Here is a 20,650-nt window from a genome sequence, read left to right as displayed (position 1 = left end):
TTTTGTAAAGTGATTTACAGAGTATTGGATTGCTATAGGCAGACTATACATTTTAACTTACAGAAAAAAGAAGCTTTTGTATAGTTACATCCGAACAAAAAGTATTACATAGTTTTCAGACTCAAACTTTCTTTTATTTGTATGATTTTCTTTACAAATTATCATGCATCTCAATGAATTCTAAATATATTTTCCAGTAAGCAATAAGTAAATACCTAAATATAAGATCAGATAAAAACTACAACTTAAACGTGTAGGGACGTTAAAGTTGAAGTGGGGCTATTTCGTATACAATTCGATATAAATACTTGTAGTCAGCAGGCTGTTTCCAACCGAACCTATTGGAAGCCTATGGGAGAGGCCTATATCTAGTAATGGACGTCCTGTGGCTGAAATGATGACGACGACGATGACTTGTCGATTAAAAACTAAAAATTTCCTTTAATGTATTTCAACTGAAGGCGAGATGATTCAATGAAGAAGGAGCGTGTACTTGATTTTTTATTCGAATACATCACCTGTGAAAGATAATTTAGTGTCAATAACTACTATAAGAGATTTTACTGCTTACGCATTTTGGTTCAACAGGTTTTAATAATTACGATATATTAATTATATTCACGTTTGTTATTTACCCTTTAAACTATAAAATTAAGCGAGACGATGTGAAAGTAACGTAATTTAATTTCTACTTAATAGAAAATAAGTAATGAAATCTCTTATTAAAGTAATTATTGCGCCGTAAATTTGTACTTGATGTTGATATTAATAGCTAGAACGTTCCTCGGTTACGAGCTAGCTGTTAAACCGACTAATTGGCTGTAAACTTATCTGTTATAATAGTGTACGCGCTTTCAATTGTTCACTCTGTTTAAGGCAATTAAGGGAAGAGAACATTATTTACAAGTTCGTATGATGACTCACGGCACAGAAACGTCTCATACTTTGGGCCTAATTTGCAAGCTCACGGTTGTAAAACCAGCTATGAGTTACGAATGAATAGATCTGTAGGCGAATGAAAATAGCCAAAAGGATACAGGGACTAAGATAAACTAAGACTCTGGCTTAGGGCCTCAACTCCCTGTATGTTAGTCAAGACCACAAGGGTGTTAACTCCAGAATCCGAGTAGTGCAACATAGTCCGTTCATCTACAAGATGAACAGACAACCTTGTTAAAATCATCGAAAGGTGGTCTAAATATAGGCCGCTTCCCAGCGGTCCCATCGGGAATCTGTGGTCTATATATATAGACTCTATGGAAACTTATGTCCTTCAGAGGACGTAGGACGGTTTAAATTATGTTCATGAATAATAGTCATTTTAAATTAAAGAAAAAATGTAATGATTTCTTCAGAAAGCGCCTCAAAATACTCAGATTTCTCAAAATACAGGGAGATCCATCAGCGAACTTCTTACTGCAGAAATAAAGGTGATCAATGATGACAAATCAATTGTGTAATTATCCCCTATGCCTTGATAACTCACGGATAAAGATGGATGTGTGTAGCTGCTACTACGGTAAAGATAAAGATAAAAGATTGATTTAATTTATTCAACAACTTTTAATAGAACTCTTGTTGATCGACTGGTTATAATTTTTTAATCTGTTTTAATTGTTACTCTACTTAAATATAACTTTGATGTTATATGTACTTATATAAATAATACGAATGTATATAAACAATATATATACTTAATTATAATATAAGACGGTAGATTAAAGATGTTCTAAAAATAAGAATAACATTACGCTGGACAATATCTCTAACCAATATAAGGATGAATAACAGCACAACAAACATCTTATAACCTATTCTAAACCTTCTATGTTAATTTCATAAACATTTATCTTCCTGTGGCGCTATTTAGAGGTCAACAACCATTAGTATTATATTCATTTTAGTTTCAGCTGCCAGCATTTTTATCTTGTTTTTTCTTTCTTATATATAACACCTAATTCGTAAGAAAAATAATTAAAATTCGCGTTCGCGTTAATGAGAAATAACGATGAAGATTGAAATTTTGTTACAACTGCAAGTACCGTAGCCCTCTGTGGTTTGGGCACTCTCTTGTTACTCTGATGTAATTTCATAAACAAAGTTACGACTTTCTTGCGAATGAAGGAGTGATAAATTTATTAAGTGAACCTTGTACACTTATTATTACATAAAAATTGCACAGTTTTGCAGATAAAAAAAAAACTAATCATTATAATTGATATTATTCTGACTTAGTTTTTCTTTGGCTTTGTTTAAGGAAATTAGTAAACGGAAAAAGCAGTGGTATTATGCCTGTTCGTTCAAAGTTACAGCAATCCAGTAATATTGTTTTCAAATCTTCTCTGAGAATATTAGCTGATTTTTTATTCCTTTAGTGGCGAAGCATATGACCTGTTTCACGTGATATTAAACGATGACGTGGTTTACGGTGATGCATGCTTTCCTAAAAGATACCTATTTACTCTTATATTCAAGACTCCTTTGCTATAATTGTCTGAAATCAATAACGCCGGTTGGTTATTCCACTTCTTGTTTGTTCCACTGTTCCCATTACCACCAGATTTCCCGCGACCTTGATTACGTTGCCGGAAAACTACTATAAATACTCTATTGCTCCATAATGTGTTGAATAATTTAGACTTCTTAATTATACACATGAGCTAATTTCTAGAAATAGCTTATTAAGTAAGATTGTTAGGACCATTTAAAATTTGGAGAATACTGAAACCTCTTAAATTCTTTCTAAAACATAAAAAAGAAGTGATTTTAGTACTTTTATTGAATTGTCATCGTCATTTGAAAAAAAGAATTTTAAAAGTTGTCGAAAAAAAACAATGTTCATAAACCTCGTAGCAGAATGGTATACTAAAATCATAGAAAAAAGAAGCAGGCTTGAAAATAAGAAAAGCAAGTTACGAGGGTTCCGCGAGCCAATATCCCTTCGAAACAATACAGGATGCCCCTCGCGACGAGACATTCGTACAGATCTCAAATTGTTTTCATTTTCCTCCGACAATTCATTTCCTTTTTTACAGTTGCATACAATTTAAGATATCATTCTTTTACATCCAGTACAAAAATAATCTGCCCATAGAAATACTGGCTAGGCATTTGCATTACATTTTATTATTTTTCCAGGGGTTGTTAAATTATATTATTTATCTGCACACCTACATCTTGAGATGAACACAACAAGAAGCCAATTTATCAGAAGCTGGTAAAACGACGTTCAAAACGACCTCCATTAAAACAGTACAATTATTTAATTGAGCGTTCTTGATGATGAGTAGAATGTCAAACAAAATATCTATCTCTCTTCGCTCAGCGTGCCGTCAGTTGGAGCTTGAGCGTTAACAATTGTGCTCTAGTATGTAGCTTCTAGTGTTGCATCTAAACAAATGTTATGCTTTTGGAAAACAATATAGTGGCTGTAGTGGTAGACGTTAAACTTTGAGTAATGAGGTTTTATTGCCAGTGGAAACACCTGTAAAAAAGATGAAAATTAAAAATTAAAATAATTAAAAGATATCCTATAAATCAGGGCCACACGGGATTTGCCCTTTAACTTCACCTGCTGTGGGATTAAAACAAATTCTTAACTTCTCAGTGCCGGTCCTGATAAACAATTACGTTAACGGACTCTCCCAGATAATTGCGTTGGCTGCTTGATTTCTTAAGGATTTCTGTACTAATTTACTTAAGGCATTTGTACATTAATTTAACAGGTTTAAATCGAAAAAGTTTTGAGTGAAAAATCTTAAATACAAATCTTCATAATCGGATGGGATTATTACCACATATTTTTATTCTTTATTGTCATATATTCTTAATTATGTATACATAATAACACGCGTATTATTTATATATATATTTATATATACTATGTTAGTTAACATAGTCAACAAATTAAATATATATTTAATTTGTTGACATTGCATGAAAGTAAATTTAAATAATATTGTAAATCAAGTGTTTGTTTTAGTTGTAAAATATAGTGTGATACTCGTACTATCGTGATATACCATTGAGATCCGTATTAAAAATATTATCCTATTGTATTAATTTAAAAGAACCTTTGTTTTATTAATTTTTTATTTTCATTATTATACTGTATTAAATGCATATGTATTGTTATTGCCATTGTTTAACTTTAATTTGTTTTGTGTTTTTGTTTATTCAACGATGGCTCAAAAATAAACCTTAGTGGTTTTTAGCGCCGTCTATTTTCATAATCTTAACTCTTTTTGATAATGTTAAATAAATATTAATGATTATGTAAATACATTTTGGATACCTATTACCATATCTACGGCACAGTTTGCATGAAGGTCCGTACTTAAAAGATAAGTTAACAGCCATTTCTCCTTTTCTTTCCGCTATTATAGAATATGTATCGTTTTTTCCGTATAAACAGATTATGGAAAATATTATTAACAATATATGTATTTTCAACAGGTGTTTATATCAGTCCAATATCTATTCATACCTCAATATTTCACTGTAAAAGTTTCAAGTTTAAAATTCAATTAATTAAAAAAGTTATAAAGTAAAAATTAGAGAACCCAAATTCCATCTGCCATGCCCTAATCAACTACACGATTTATGCATAAATACACGTACAAAGCACTTATTAGAAAGGGGTCAGATAATTTGTTGTTATAAAATTATTGAAACGGTCGTAATGGATTCACAATGTTTCTGTTCGCTTTTAAGCTTTATAACGTGAATTATTGGTATTCTTTTTACTGATGTGGTCATAAATAATGCTTTATGAATAATCGGCTCGGTTAAAAGTTTTTGGGTTATTCATATAAAAAGAAATGGATCCAAAATGAAAGTTATTTTAAGACCGTATAGACGCGAAGTAAACATTGATTCTTCGACTGTGATAAAATTTCTAGTCTGAAGCTAGCAATTCTTCAAACTTGTAGCTTTCAATTGATTATTATGATATTACTGGGTTTTAGTGGTATTCCTACTCGACGGAACTGCAGTAATACACAACTTATTTCTTCCTTTTTTTCTGTCCGGAACTACATTTTTGTTTTATTGACATTAATAGGCTCCGCGGGTTTGAGAAGGTAGAGTGCGGAAGGCGTTAAGCCTAAACCTAGTTTACGTAACACGGTGAAAACCCTCGAAGGTCCGGCAGTTAAATCAAAAATGTAAATATTACTGAACTAGGCCGTCGAGCTCTTTGATCTATTAGGCGGACGCCCCATGGTCCTGCTGGTAATAGCCATCTGTTCTTTTCGCTATGTGACTCCCTGCCACAGGTACATAGGTTACGACAAGAATTTTTTTTAAATCTTATAAATAACAAAATTCCAGTTTAAAAGAGATATTCATCTCATTGAGTTAATGGTAATGAGACATAATCTAAGAGTAGGGAAATCGTTATAACATTGAATAATCCGATAATAGAAAATTATTAAACAGTACTGTGTGATTTTAGTGAGAGGCCAGGCCTATGAGCGTCCTCTTAATCGACCTAAGAGAATAGTGGCATAATTGTATAATTTTAAGTATTATTTTTACTATTTACTCGTATTTTAATTCTTTAATAAAGATAATAAATTACGTGAAAAAAGTAAATCAATATTTAATTATTTCGCAATGATTTCTACGTAAGTATTTCTTTAATAAAATAATCCAACACATTCTGAAGGGTTTCTATATTTGAAATTGTGTCTCAGTGACAGCGGTACGCTCCTCTGGTTATTCGCCAGATTTATGTTATTGAAATACATCAGAGCGTATAAAATTACGCTCGCGAAGGGTAATTTGTTTTGGGACATTGCTAAAACGCAGCGCAAATAACGAATTTCTTTTTGATTGTGTTGATTTGTATGGAAATAAACCGCTTGCATCCGATCGCGTCTCTGAATAATGAGAACGGTCCGGACCGAACATTGTGCTCTTAACCCAGGTAAATTTCTTCGAAGATAATTTTGCATGATGTTTATAACTTTAATTCTTGGCCGGTGAAAGTTTTATAATAATTCTTACAGAATAGAGAATATATTTATTATTTAAATGTTTGCTAAAATTATGGTTAATACTCAGTCAACCATAAAATATTTAGCGATAGTTGAAATATGTAAAATAAATTAAATCTCGTGGACTTTTAATCCCCTAGACTATTCATATGTGAAGGCGCAAAATTTATTGAATTAATTAAAACATAATTTAATTACATATCAATTTGATGGAAAAAATACTTTAATCGTTTAGATCAAATAAATACTTCATTCTCTACTTGATACTAAGCCAAAGTTTGTTATTAAAAATGTTTCAATAAAACTAACATGGATATTAATACTAAACATTTTTTAGGTAAGACTTTTATTGCTTACAGATATAATGAATTTTCGATTATTACACAAAATATTTTCCTTTTTCTTTTTCCCTTAGAGAAACAATGTTGTGAATAAATTTTCTTATGAGAATAAATAATTAATTTTGCTCTATGTATAATCATAATATTATTATTATAGGTTTCGTATTTCTTAATACTTTATCCAGAGGATGGGCAGCAGCGTCTTCTGCGTACCGTAATACCGCACTGCGATCGTCAACCCGTCTGCCAAGCGTGGCGATTTAAATATGTTCTCCTATAGATATACTTAGGGTTGCCCTTACAGTGGACGTCAATGGGATCTAACGGCATTACCTTATTTTATTAATAGTGTAGTTTATATATATATACACACATATATCGCTCAGTGCCTTTTCCGTCATAATATGGTAGAATCCAAGAGCCGCTTTTTTTCTATGACACATCAAAAAATTAACCGCAAAAGTAATGGTGCAAACCCATCTTACATATATATATATATATATATATATATATATATATACATATATATATATACACGAATTTCTTATAAACAAAATTATTTCTGCTGCCAAATATTTATTCGCGAAAGTTAATGAATTTTTCTTTAAAGTGTTTTCATAGACTCGTAAGATTGTTAATAAATTTGATTTCTAGGTAATGAGCGCAAACGTGGAGTTGGTGTTGTTGGTAAGAAATTTTAAAGTTTTAAATTTAAAAGATAAAGAAACTCAGTCTTTATGAGTTCGATACATAATAATATCATTTATAAGAGTAAGTGGAATGTATAAAACCAATGATATATAAGAGAATGGAACATATTGTATCTCAAGAAGAAAGGATAATATTTACACTACTATTATTAGAATAGAAAATAGAATGCTATCAAATACTAAATGGTCCCGGCGCCAGTTGGTTTGGTATGTCAAGTATCCTATACAGCTTTGCCAAAACGCCTTTTTAGATATCGGCTATCTTAATTGGACTGGACTCAACAAGTATTTTTTTTCATCGACTGGTTTGCGTCATATATAGCGTCAATGACTTATTAAATGAATTGTTATTAATTGATTTGTTACTAAAGTGGATTATTTATATTTTTCATAAACTGTATATACCTTTAACTAAACATAGTGAAGTTATGGGTTAATATAGTGTATAGTTTGGATGCTGTCAATATGTTTACAATTATTTAGCTTTTTTATCTTATGGCGTTGCAAAGTAAGTTTTATATAGATGTTATTTATCAATGAATGATATTCAGACTTGCTAATGGCTCCTTTTTTGTTAGAATAACACTATTATTTTAACACTATATTACTCATATAAAGTCTGTATAAAGCTTGATAGTTATATAAGGATGTTCTATAATATTGATCACAAATTATCTTAAATTATATATAGTTAAAGTTATAGAAACACTGTTTCATTAAGAATGTGCTTAAGAATGTGAATATAGTCCGCATGACTCAACAGTCTCACAATACAATTAAATGTAACCGAAAGTTTTAATATTCACGTCTTTACTTTCACCAAAACCTCATGCATTTTTACAATGCACTGGAATTATGGTTTTCGATAAATAATCGTTTGCATATAATAAATTAGAAAGCGAGAGTTTAAGCGCTGTTTATGTTTACACCCTTAAACCTTTAACGACTTTTAAAGCGCTTGATATACCATCGTGTAAGAAAGCTACACGCGGTGAGCCACGGAGTTTTTACTCTTTTTTTTTATAATTACTTAATAGATTAGAAAGGAAATTTGATTTTTAGAATGATATTCTATGATAATTTAATTTTAGTTGTAGGTTGTGTGAACGAAATAAGATCATAAATAATTATATAATTGGTATCAAGAATATTAAATAATTTTATTTAATACATACATAAGTATTTAAATTTTTAGAAATACTGGGTAAAATGTTAACCAATAACTATGTATATAGTGATTACTCTGATATATCGTACATTAATTATTTTTTTCTGTTGGAATGCGACATTCCAATATCCTCTCGGAGTATAAAGTCTACATGGATATATAGTTAACAATTATTTAACTTTAATATGTAGTAATCTGAATTATGATAACGCTTTTTCTTTCTGTGTTTTCATTACGATATTGGTTATTTCTGAAATCATTGATTATTGGATATAGTGTACCGTAATTTATTGACAGCAAATGCACATATACTTATAAATAAATTCACTCTTTTAAAGCTTTTAAACTTGGAACTAAAAACCATGTACGTGTCATAAAAAATATAGTTTGCTTTGGTATGTATAGCTTTATCATGTTCGAGATGGCGTATCGCTAAAGAACAAAAACCTCTTAACAATAACCGTGTTCGAGGGCTTCATCAGAAAGTTCAACTCGAGCCGATTTTCATTTATTCACCAGATTAAGAAACCACCAAGATCTTAGGTCGCATAGGCGAACGCTTTAACGAGTTTTAGAGATTTTGTTTTGTTTTGTGGCCTCATTTTGGTGCTTCTCGTTCTCTCTTTAATATATAAAGACCCTTATTTTGAAGTTTTCTTTCCCTTTTTTATTTGCGCTTTCGTCTTTAATTTTCCACAAATTCATTTATTAATTTCTTTCTTTCGTCTACTCATTTTCTCACATTCTTTTATGCACTTTCCATGTATCGTCTTTCATCCTTCGCTACATTTAACACAATGCTTACATTTTTTATTTATTTTGCTTTTATTTATTTAAAAAATGTTTCATTTTTTGTTTATATTTACATTTTGAATACATTAAATAACTTATAGTTTAATTATAAAAACTTAGCAATGTTGATTATTTCTAGTTCTGCTCGGCGCTTTGTGTACCATCCTTTTTGCTGTTATTGTGGAAAATTCAATACAAAAGCTTACACGCAGTTATTTTTTATATATATACTCAGAAATGTTTCACTTTAAAATAAATTTGCATAGATTTCTATCAGCAAAAAAAAAAATCAAATTGAAACTCAGAATTACAATTTGTTTATGAAAGATAATATTACAATATTTATTTTGGGGAAAAATAAAGTAGGTTGACAATTTTTATTAAACTGCTATTAGCGATGAAGTAGAAATGAAGCTAATTTACTTAATTTAATTGTCTATTCAATGTTGTTTGTTTTAAGTATTAATTCTGAAACTTATAGTGGAAATGCAGAAAATATAGGTTCTATTGATTTGGGTTCGTTTTTTACATGCAACCTCCATTACTACCTTGTTGCAGTATTGCAAAAATGCAGCGGCATTTCTCATCCCTTATCAAAGAGGCAATGCTACCGCTATTCGTCAAGTTCATTAGATGTTGCGGCTTTCATTATGACTGGTCCACGTACATATTAGTGAATTGAAATAAGAATTTGAATTAAAAAATCACAGGCAGCACCGTATTTAAATCACAAAATAGTTAAATTTGAATTCCAGTTTAATTCCTTTGATCAGAAAATTGCACCTGTAACATGTCAATGATAGGACGGTTTTTGATTTCAAAATCTACTCCAGATAAAATATGTTAAAACTGGATAACACTAGGTTTTGTAGTCAAAAATATTAAAAGATTCTTAATAACGATGCTATAGCCTTAAAAAATGATTAAAAAACACCTCTCTTCAACCTCCGTTAATAACATCAAAATTACGAAGGAATCTCTTTATCGTACAATAAACATTTTTAAATGTGATACTTTGACATAACTGTTACGATTACGCAACCGAGAATGCCTTCAACCATTGCCTAAAACGAACAAGCACACGTGACAAGCGCAGAGAAACTCTTTTGTGCATTGAGTCATTCATACTGATTATGACAATGACGATGATAGTTTTAAATGACACACTGAAACCTTTTGTACTCGAATCCGGGTAATTGGAATGGTAAAGGTTGCGGCTTGCAGGGCACTTGCGACTCTTTTAAGAATTACTTTTGGCTTTGATTATTTTTATTTATTTCAAAATTCGAAACAATTTGTGCGAATCATTTTATTTCACTTTAAAATTCGTGGAATTGAAATACTGAACAGCCTTTATATATATTACCTTACCAGCAACTATTTCTTTCGTGTTTTAGTTTTAATATTTAACTTCAATACAGCTATTTTGTACTTTTAGATAGGTAAGGTGAAAATTTTAGATGGAGAAGGTGAATGCATTGCAAGGAAGCCTATTTAAGCTTAAGACGAGAGTCGATGGCCCCAAGCATCTTACCATCTACCAATCCATGGAATACTAAGAAGCTACGTCTTATTTCTAAACTCCTGCTGGCTACGTATGTTGCCACTGTCAATTAAAAAATAATTAATCTCTTCATTTATTTAAATTTAACGTCATCATAATGTTAGCCGATATCACATCTCCCGAGAATCTCCGGCATGAGTGGTCTTGCGCTGCCCGTATTCAACTTCCCGCGAACTTAAGTAGATTTCAACTCACGTGAAGTAAAATAAAATGTAGAAATAATATGTAGTCACGTTCCTGGATTCTCTAAATGTTTAAGTAGTTTACTTAGTGTTATTCAAATTAAATACTATTACGATAAAAAGTCTACTTGATTTTTAATTATTTATGTTAATGGAGCTTAATTTTATTCTGAATTTGATATTTACAAAGCAATTTATTTCATCCAATTTGATTAAACGCTCGATTAAAGACATTCTATAATCATAATTCATAATTTAAAATTACCCGTAATAACATATTTTGACATATAATTTTCCTAACAATGATTTACCTCTCTGATAGAATTATAAATTATTTATGTCAATAATTAACATCTAACATCCTCAATTTGCTTCCCATTAAATATTCGACGCAGGTTTCACTAACTAAAGGGCGTAACACACAATTAAGAATTCATGATTTTAGTACGTATGAAACTTCGATAATTATAAATTCTTAACCTATAACAAAAGACAAAAATTTGTAATGCACAATTTGTTCAAACATGTTATCGGAAAAAACTTAATTTAAGACTTACATTTTAATTGAAACTAAATGAAAGACACGACTATAAAATGGGTTTAAGAAAATAATGTAAATTTATTCGTATCTTGAACTCACTAGATTCTGAAAGATAGAAAGGGACTATCTTATATATATAGCTACTGTCGCTATGCAGCAGTAGTCGTGCAATGAAGTGCACCGCCCGACTACTGCTACATATCGGAAGTAGCTATATATTAGTCCCTTTCTTAAATAAACATCTCACTAAAAATAACTTGATTTTAAGGTATATCCAATATTTTAAATTAATGGGACATCTAAAGTGAAATCAAAGTTTGATTATAGATATCTTAACAAAGTCACATTGATGTTTCTAAAGAAAACTTTAGTTAATGTACGAATTTTCGAGAAAGACGAATTAATGTGTGTGTAAAGACAGAAAAATTTAAACTATAAAGCTATTTTCATAGGTACAGTTTATTACTAATAGCATGATAACCGCATTGCCTGATTTTGAGATCGACAAAATGTTAGTAGAAATAACCAAAAAAATGAGGGACCCTTGGATATAAAATATAAGTGTTGAAAGAGTAATTGAAAATTTGCTTATTAAAATGTTTAAATTTTGGTTTAGTTTTTATTTCCATTGAATGTTTCAAAAATATAAATTGCTTTATTGCAAGTTTCGATTGTTATAATAGGTTACATACAACATATTTCCCATCTCACATATCTTATGTCAATTACACAGACATATTTACTTAATAATTAGGCGATGGCAGGAGACAGTGCTTTAATATCGCAAATAGGTAAATAACTTGTTATATTTTGTTTCATTATTAAATACAAAAATTAATATAGTAAACGAATTAATATGTCCAAGACAGTATAAACAAATTACACGATTCGTAGTCTTCTGTTAATGGTAAGATTAGAAAGATAAGAACCAATTGTAATTTTATTTGAATATTGTAATTTTATTACAGAGAAAGATATTGAAAACCATTGAAACACGCAACAATTATTAATTAGACAGGTTTTTGGTTACGTTTCCTGTATCTAATACGTTCCTTGGATTACAATAACATAGAAGTTGTATCATTCATACAATGTTTCTAAGCTAATCTCATTGATTACGAAATTAAATGGAAAAGAGTCCTTAATTGGTATACATTTACATGTTCTCTTAATTAGAAGTATAGACTTTATCCTACTTCTACGAAGAAAGCTTTCGTATATTTTTAATCAAGCAAAAGTGTAACTATATGGCCACGTAAATGAATAAATCCTGCTTACGTTGGTCCCTTTTGCAGGATGCCTTCTAGATAAGTGCCTAGTTTTCTAATAAACTGCATTTTTATCATTATAATTTAAGCTGTAACCAGTGGCGTAGCTAGAATATTTGGGGCCCCTGGCAAAATTGTGGTCAGGTGCCCCCCACCCTCCATTTTTTACTGAGTTTAAAAATTTTTAGATTTCAGAAACCAATGGCCTTATCTTTTCACGCACATAAGACCATATGGTGTTCTCTTGGGGTGTTTTTAAAAAAATTCATATGGTGTTCTCTTCAAATGAATCTTTTTTTCTGAAAACGCCACATGGTGCTATCTTGAAGGTCAAAATTTACAAAAAAATATAAGGTAAACGAATATAAGGAAAAAAAAATATAAGGAAAAACTTTTAACAAACACATATTTAGTTATCTTAAAGGATTAAAAAACGGGCGTTGGTAGCTTTGGGGGGAGGGTCGCAAATATAAAACGAAAAAATTACCTTGTAAAAAGAAATTAGCCGAAATTTTAAAAATAACATAAACCGAACAGGATGCATTTGAACCTGATGACCAACTCCGACTAGTAAATGTTTCTGTAAAATATTGTGAATGCGGCTGACCCACGCATATTGAAAAGGGAAGATTCGCCACGCTATTGACGGACGAATGAGGTGTTCACAGAAAACATGTAGAAAAAGACTTCTCTATTTTATAACACAATTTCGAAAATTAACATATGGCGATTTCGGCCACTATGCGCATTTTATATATAAATTGTTTAGGCATGAAAATGAAGTATATTTCGGATGAAACAGATGTTAGCAGGTCTGCGATTTATGGTATAATTCATGGCTTCTCAAATTATTTAACTCACGATACCCTTTCGGTTTATAAGTTTTTCGCGACCCCATTCAATAAGAGATTCCTAAGCGGCCCCCTTTAAAAAAAAAAAAGGAAAAAGTCTTATAGAAATTCTTATTTTCGAAATCTCGCGACCCCCTAAAATTTCAGGAGACACGCTAGAGGGTCCGAAACTCAGTTTTAGAAGCCTTTATATTTTTTAATAAATTCGATTATGATTTTTTTAATACTTATTTCGATAAATTTGGGCCGTTTGATACGATTGTGGAGGTGGACCAACCCCTACATGCAAAAAAATAAATGAACATAAACGAATTTTACAAAACGAGAAAATATGGATAATTTGGGCAATTTGCATATACACTGAGAATAGTGCTCTGAAAGTAACACATAGACATCGTACTGTAGATTGTGTATATTTTGTTAAAGTACATGTTAATTCGGTATCCAAATAGTGACTTATTATTAGAGGTGATACAACCAATTAAGTTCAAACGTTTACGTCGCGAAACAGTCACCACAATCTACACTTTGTTGACCCTAACGATTTAATAATTCATACACAAAATATCGAATGTTTATGGAAAGTCTTCACGACTGTTTGCGTTAAAACAAATGATTTAGGTCTATTGAAATAGCTGCAAACCGTTTCGTTTTCAAAAAAATATGCGGCTAGTTCCCTATTTTAATAAATTCTTGGCCTATTTCATTAAATTCTTGATTTTTAATTTTGGGGCCACAAAAGATACCATCTCCCAAAAAAAATTAAATAATAAAAATCTCTGACTAACGAACCGAACCAGTTTCGGTATATATTAAATTTGTAAATGATCTTAGGGCCCCACTAATCTGTTGAATATGTCATTTTTGGCAAAAAAGGGCCCCCTGGAGATCTGAACTCTGACATCGCTAGTTAAAATCGTGGTTTTCATTTTTCTTTTAAAATTTTTTTGTTCATCAAAAAAAATATTTTCAATTTGGGTGCCCCCCTTGCCCGTGGTGCCCTAGGGCGACCGCCCCTCTTGCCACCCCCTAGCTACGCCACTGGCTGTAACTCATATTCTGAACATAGGCTTTCTCAAATGATTTCCAACAGGAAGCAGCTAGCATCCGGCGTTTTCTAATGACCTTCAGAAAGTGATCCCTCTGCCTTGTGAGTTGATATCTTCGCTGCGCTTGCTTGTCGGTAATTTCCACTATATCTTAGTCCCCAGTGGCAATATATCCTGCATGCTATTTGGCCTGTTAACTACCTCTTGAACTCGCAAATCTTTTGGGTTATGTTATAAGTTATTTACTATGTCATAAGTTATATATACATACATATATATATATATATATATATATACAACGAACACTCAGAAATAATTTGTAGTATTTTATTCCTCCCATTGGACTGCGATAGAATTTTTGACAGAATGAAGTCTAACGGAGCAGCTAGCTTAATATAATTGAAGATGAAGAATAAAATAATTAGCCTGTCGAACTTTCGTGGCGTAAAATGAATCCTTTCAAAAGTTGCGTAATAAGTTTCTTAAATTTCTCTTTACGAAGTTGAATGGAGTCGTATGGTTTTTAATACAAACTCTGTACACATCTTAATAAGTCCTAATTGTTTTAAGCTTATCTAATCTCGGATACGGAAAGTTGTTTGTGTATTGCAATTTTACGGTAGAATTAAACTTTGTGGTAAATTCAGAATATTCCCACGTTTCCTTGTGATCTTAGAAATATTTATTGTGATTATAAATTTTTATGTCCTTGTATTTAACTAATTGAAAAGTTTTGAACGATGGCAAGGTAGTGTCTGTTAAAAGGTCAGTGCTTCATAAAGTTTTTATAGTAAAATATCCAGTTCAACAGTACATATGACCACATTGTCTTTAGCTACGTGTTAAACAGACTTATTAGCCCAATAATCTTTCACCAGCTATATATATTCGTTCATTGATGGGATATAATATTATATCATAATTTTTGTTTCACAATTACAATGATAGAGACATTTCTGAAACAATCTATTAATTAACAATTCTAAAAAAAATCACTGTTGTGAAAACCGGATGACGGAGTCATTATTAAATCAGATAAAATGATTTTTCTTACTTTTTGCACTTTTATGGTCGTTACTTAACCTTTCGATAAAAATAACATTGATCAATGACTCACATCACGTAGATGTTATATCGTTAATAAATTTAGTCTTCAGCTTTTGACGAACGCTATAAGCGGATCAAACCTTGATTACGCTATTAGGGATCATTGGCACAACACGAACGAGTCACACCTTATATCATCTAAACGAGTACATTATCATTGATAATTCGATATAATTCACTATATCACTACTATAATAGGTAATAATTACTTTTTAATATATTTTTCTCGTTAATATCGTAGTTTTTGTTATAAAATATTAAATTAATAAGGCGTTCATATAACTTGTGACATGATCTGTTCATTCCAACGTTCCCTGAATCGAGGCTTTAAAACAATGTCGTTTGCTCTTGCCAGTGTAATATACAAGATAAAAATGCTATTAATTTAGTAATTTAATATATAACAATGTGGTTTTATAAAGCGTTGAAAAACAAGGGTATTTTTTTTTAAGAACAAATTGAAGTAGACAAATAAAAAGTTAGAAACAACAAAGTGAGTAATTAAATTTAAAATACGCGTAGCATGTCTCTATTTACATGAGAGTTTACTTGGAATAATATTTGGTTATAGCCGTCAAAAGCTTTAACGGAGCGAACGTATAGCTCATTAGTCTCTTTACTTTTTTGTTAACTTTAAAGCTTTAACATATATTTCCAATCAGCCTATGTAAAGAGATCACTTTTAAAGTCTACTTTAAATGGACATGCCAATAGCTGTAAAATTTTTGCCTGAAATGAAAGTAAACAATAATTAATTTTAATATGTAGTAATCTGAATCTTAAAAACGCGTTTCCTTGCTATATTATTATTACGTTATTATTATTTCTAGAACTATTGTTTATTTTTGTACTATGAATTATTTAAAAAGAAAATGAGCGTTCTATGTTCAACTCTTCAACAATTTTTTAAATAAAACCAATCACTCTATGTAGGTTTTGTTTGGTATAATGCTTCTATTTACTACAAAATTGGTATGTGTAAATATTACCATCTCCAAACTAGCGTCCCATATTATTAATTGGCTGTTATCGCTAGTAGAAAGTCACCCGATAATCTGACAATAGCAACCAAATGAGTTTAGGAATTACAGCGAAAGCTGAGTTCTTCTTATCTTTGCAATAACTACTAATGGCATCTCACTGAATGATCTTAGAACTTGGCGATGTCGCAACCAGGTGGAATAGTCAGTGAAATAGTTATATCAGCTAGAGACGAGGTTCCTCTAGATTAGTTGAAAGAGATATAGACTAAACATCTGTATCACTGCAAATCTAGTAAAGCTGCAAATGTCATTTGACCATAACTAAATAAAATACTATAACAAAAAAGTTTAATACATAATTAGTGTCCAGTTACAGAAACTAAAAATATTTAGTTAAAAAAATAAAACGAAATTAAATATTGGAATTATAAATTTCACTAAAACAAATTACAATTTTCCTGAGTGTTTGTTGAATGAAATAGCAGTAATTTACTTGTAAAGACTCAATCGAAACCTTTTTAATAATTAACTAGCCGACCCGACAGAGTTGTCCTATCCTAGCTATGAATAATCAATAAGAATTTTTAAATGGCGTTTATTTTAATGTTCTTTATAGACAATATTTTTAATCATATTTTTGGAGTATAAATAAATAATATTCATGCAATTTATGCGTGGGAATATTCGTAATACAAAGGGCCATGTAAAAAGCGTGAATTTTCAAGATATAGGCCACAAACAATCAACGACGGTCATTGCAATATATTTTCTGAAGCTACAAGAAAACTTATAAACAAGAAAAATAAATTTATTCTCTGGTTGTGGCTTGATTTAAGGAATGATTATTTATTTATATAAACATCAGATTGTCAAACAATAAACGCGACGGTCCCGAACACAACCCTTTATTTAATTCTTAGCAGTGTAACCATTTTTTCATTCTTTATTTCTCGTCGTAAACGAAAGTAATAAATTTAGGTACGTGTATGAAGTTATAAGCAATAAGTAAATAAAAGTTTTAGCATAGCAGAAGTAGCTATATATTACACCTTTTCTTACTTAAAATAAGAATTGTTTTATTCCATTTATCAAACTATATTCACTTTTTCTAAATAACATTGGTTTTACTTGTACGCAAGTTTCCTTGATATTTGTGTAACCCTTTTTTTTATTTACTAAGCTATATGTAGCTATATGTAATATAAATATTAAAAAAATACAATAATTAGTTAATCAATGTTTTAGTAGATAGGTATACTTTTAATTTCTATAAATATATGTTGATGTTTCTTTAATAATGCAAAAAAGATCGTTTGAAGCGACATATGCCTTCTCTATCTTATTCCAGAATTCTCTATCTTTGGCTGACCATGATAATATTTGTAAAATTATCTTTATATCTTTTGCCTTATGTTTGTGGCCTGCTCACTCTTACTTAGTGGATGTTTAACAACATCTTTATCTTTAAATCTTTTAAGTACAAAGTGCTGTTTATTTTGTCTCTCAGCATGACATTCAAAAAGCTTCTTTCGATGCCTCTTTTATAAGAGCTGATTTTATTTAAATATGTTTTTGTGGGCGTCCGCGTTTTATATGCACGAACAATACGTTACTGGCTGTTAAATATCATAGTCATATCTTTGGCTATAAATAGTACATTTGAATCGATAAATTCCCTAAAAAGTCATGGTTGGGATCAAGGTGTATAGTGCGAACTATACGTTGCCAGACGAGGTCTTCGCCTATCTAAAGACAAGTATAAATGTTGCTAGATAATCAGAAGACGGTTCGATTTACAAACGAAATCGTGCATCATTCCTAACTAATTGCCATTGTTTTAAATTAATTGTAACTAATTAGAAAAAAAAAACTAGTTCAGTTTGTTCAGTCTGTTCTTTATTTTTTCACTGTTTTTTTTCCAGTTTAAATAACACGAATGAGTTGTTTGACCGTGCCGCGTATATTGTTAGTGTTTTTCAATTTATTTTCTGGTAGTTTAATTGCTAGGACTCATTTACACGTCAGTTGTATGCTTTATTTCTGACATGTTTGCACTTCATCTACAACTGTGTATGAATTCACAATGCAATACATTAGGTACTTAAATCATCGTGTATTAAATTTAAAAAGTTTATTAAACTAGTTGCGAGAAGGATTTTTGTAAGTTATTATAAAGCTTAGGAATGATATGCTCTACTAATGTATTAAGTATATAAAGAAAGTTATCTCAAAAAAACCGTTTCTACATATAAGGACGCGGTTTGAACCCTGCAAATTTTAAGTTGAAGGATACCATTAAGGATAAGAGAGCGCAAATAGATTCTAGTTTCTATCAAATCAGGCTCATCTGATATTCTTGCCATGACGTACACAATCTTTTCCCAGAACATCCACTGCTGAACATAGGCATCGCCCATAGATTTCCAAAAGGTTCTTGTTGGAAGCGTCCAGCATCCAGTATCTTCAGATAATGATAACGAGGTCGTTTATCGACATTGTGGGTTGACGTCTTTCGCTGTGCTTGACGAGTCACGATCATCGCTCCAAAATTTTAAGACCTTAGCGACGATCCTTTATGCATGGTATGTAGCCTGCCCGTTGTTTCATTTTGTCAATCCACTAGGCTGCCTTGGTAACTTTCTTTTGTTTACGGGTCTCCTTACTCCTGGTTCGATGTAGTACAAAAATTTCAGATATAGTCCCCTTTATGACTCGTTGAACGACTGAGAGCTTGCTAATCACAGACATAGTGAAAAACACGCTGAGGTATATACCAAATTCTATTCTAAAATGAATCCTCTGTATAAAGCCTGGTTTGTATTCTTCTATTAAGATAATTGCTTTTTAATTGTACTGTTTTTACGATGGAAGGTCGATCAATAAATATTTTTTTTTATCTATCATTAAAATGTTTGACGGTAACTAAATTGTATATAACATAAGTTACTGATTGTGTATAAAATAAATTGGATATAAATTTGTATGGTGTTGAGTAAATTTTATTTATGTTAATAAAATAGAATTTCCCTTGAGAACGACTTCACCGAAGTCTTCTATCTTTTCAAGAAGTTTCCTAATACTCTGTGAAATGTTCTTATGGAAAAGAAAATTTATAAAATGGCGCAGAAACTCCTGAAGACATACTGGCTATTGAAACTTTATGCATTTGACAGTTCGCTTTTCTATTGGCGTGTTAACGCGCTGATTTATATTGTCGCTTAACAACTGAATCGGTTAGCATTTTTTGTTCATAAAATTATTTTTCTTTCACATTTAAATACTAAAAAAATGTTCACTCTAAAAAAATGTAATAAGTAATTTAAAAAAAATCGTAAATACTGTCCTGTGTATCGATCTCAAAATAATATTTGTATCATAATAATCAATAAAAAAGCGACTGATGATGAAAAATAAAACTTTTTTTCTATTAAATTTAATGCAAAGGGTTAATAACATCGGACCATAGAGTCTTTCGGAGAGTTAGTAAATGGACAAATAGATTCTTTTCAATCTTTATAATTTCATTGTTAGAGAGACTTCTTACATTAAACAATAACGAATAACTAGAATAAAATTAAAGAATAGAGTTGGTTTACTAATTACTTCAGATTTTTGGGATACGAAATACATTCATGTTAAACTAGCCGTTCAAAGAATAAGCTGGCTTTAATTGACCGTCGTAGATTTTTCTGCGAAAATATTGACGAGATAACTTATGATAGCGGCGTGGCGGGAACGTTTCATTTCCACACTAAACCCCGCTGCGGGCACTCGCGGCTCCCGGTTTAACACTTTATACGCGATTGTGAATTTAAAATAAAAAAAAAAAAAAACTATAACAATGTGCAAAGACAATGTGACCTTACATATAAATATTTTTTATCCGCGTATGCTTTTTGTATTTAATTTTTAATTGCAATATTTTAACTATCGAAAGTGTACATACAAAGTTGACTTTCCTAGTGTAAATATAGTAGAACACAGAACTTTAGCCCAAATAAGCACCTGAAGAAAAAACTATTATTGTAAGTAATTAAATTTCAACATTAGTTGCTATTATACGCTCGATAAATTAATAAATATTTATTGCTCGAA

At 30.7% G+C, this 20,650-nt stretch overlaps 1 protein-coding gene across 2 annotated transcripts in view; it reads left to right on the top strand.

The window, feature by feature from the left end:
- LOC137930848 (cardioacceleratory peptide receptor-like) overlaps nucleotides 1-20,650 on the top strand; it is a 118,530-nt gene that overhangs the window by 27,248 nt on the left and 70,632 nt on the right. Inside the window, exon 1 of one of the 2 annotated variants that reach the window (XM_068774183.1) lies at nucleotides 20,422-20,580. The exons of the other annotated variant lie outside the window; for it this stretch is intronic. The gene's annotated coding sequence lies outside the window, so the exon portion shown is untranslated. Of the gene's footprint in view, nucleotides 1-20,421; nucleotides 20,581-20,650 lie in introns of those variants that run through there. 2 annotated transcript variants of the gene reach the window in all.

This window comes from Battus philenor, unplaced genomic scaffold (assembly GCF_028537555.1).
Source record: "Battus philenor isolate CCGP_79_NKW_IND1 unplaced genomic scaffold, ilBatPhil1.0.hap1 SCAF_7, whole genome shotgun sequence".
NCBI classification, from domain to species: Eukaryota; Metazoa; Arthropoda; class Insecta; order Lepidoptera; family Papilionidae; genus Battus; species Battus philenor.
The sequence above is the reverse complement of the archived record's forward strand: the minus strand, read 5'-3'. Positions and strand labels throughout refer to the sequence as shown.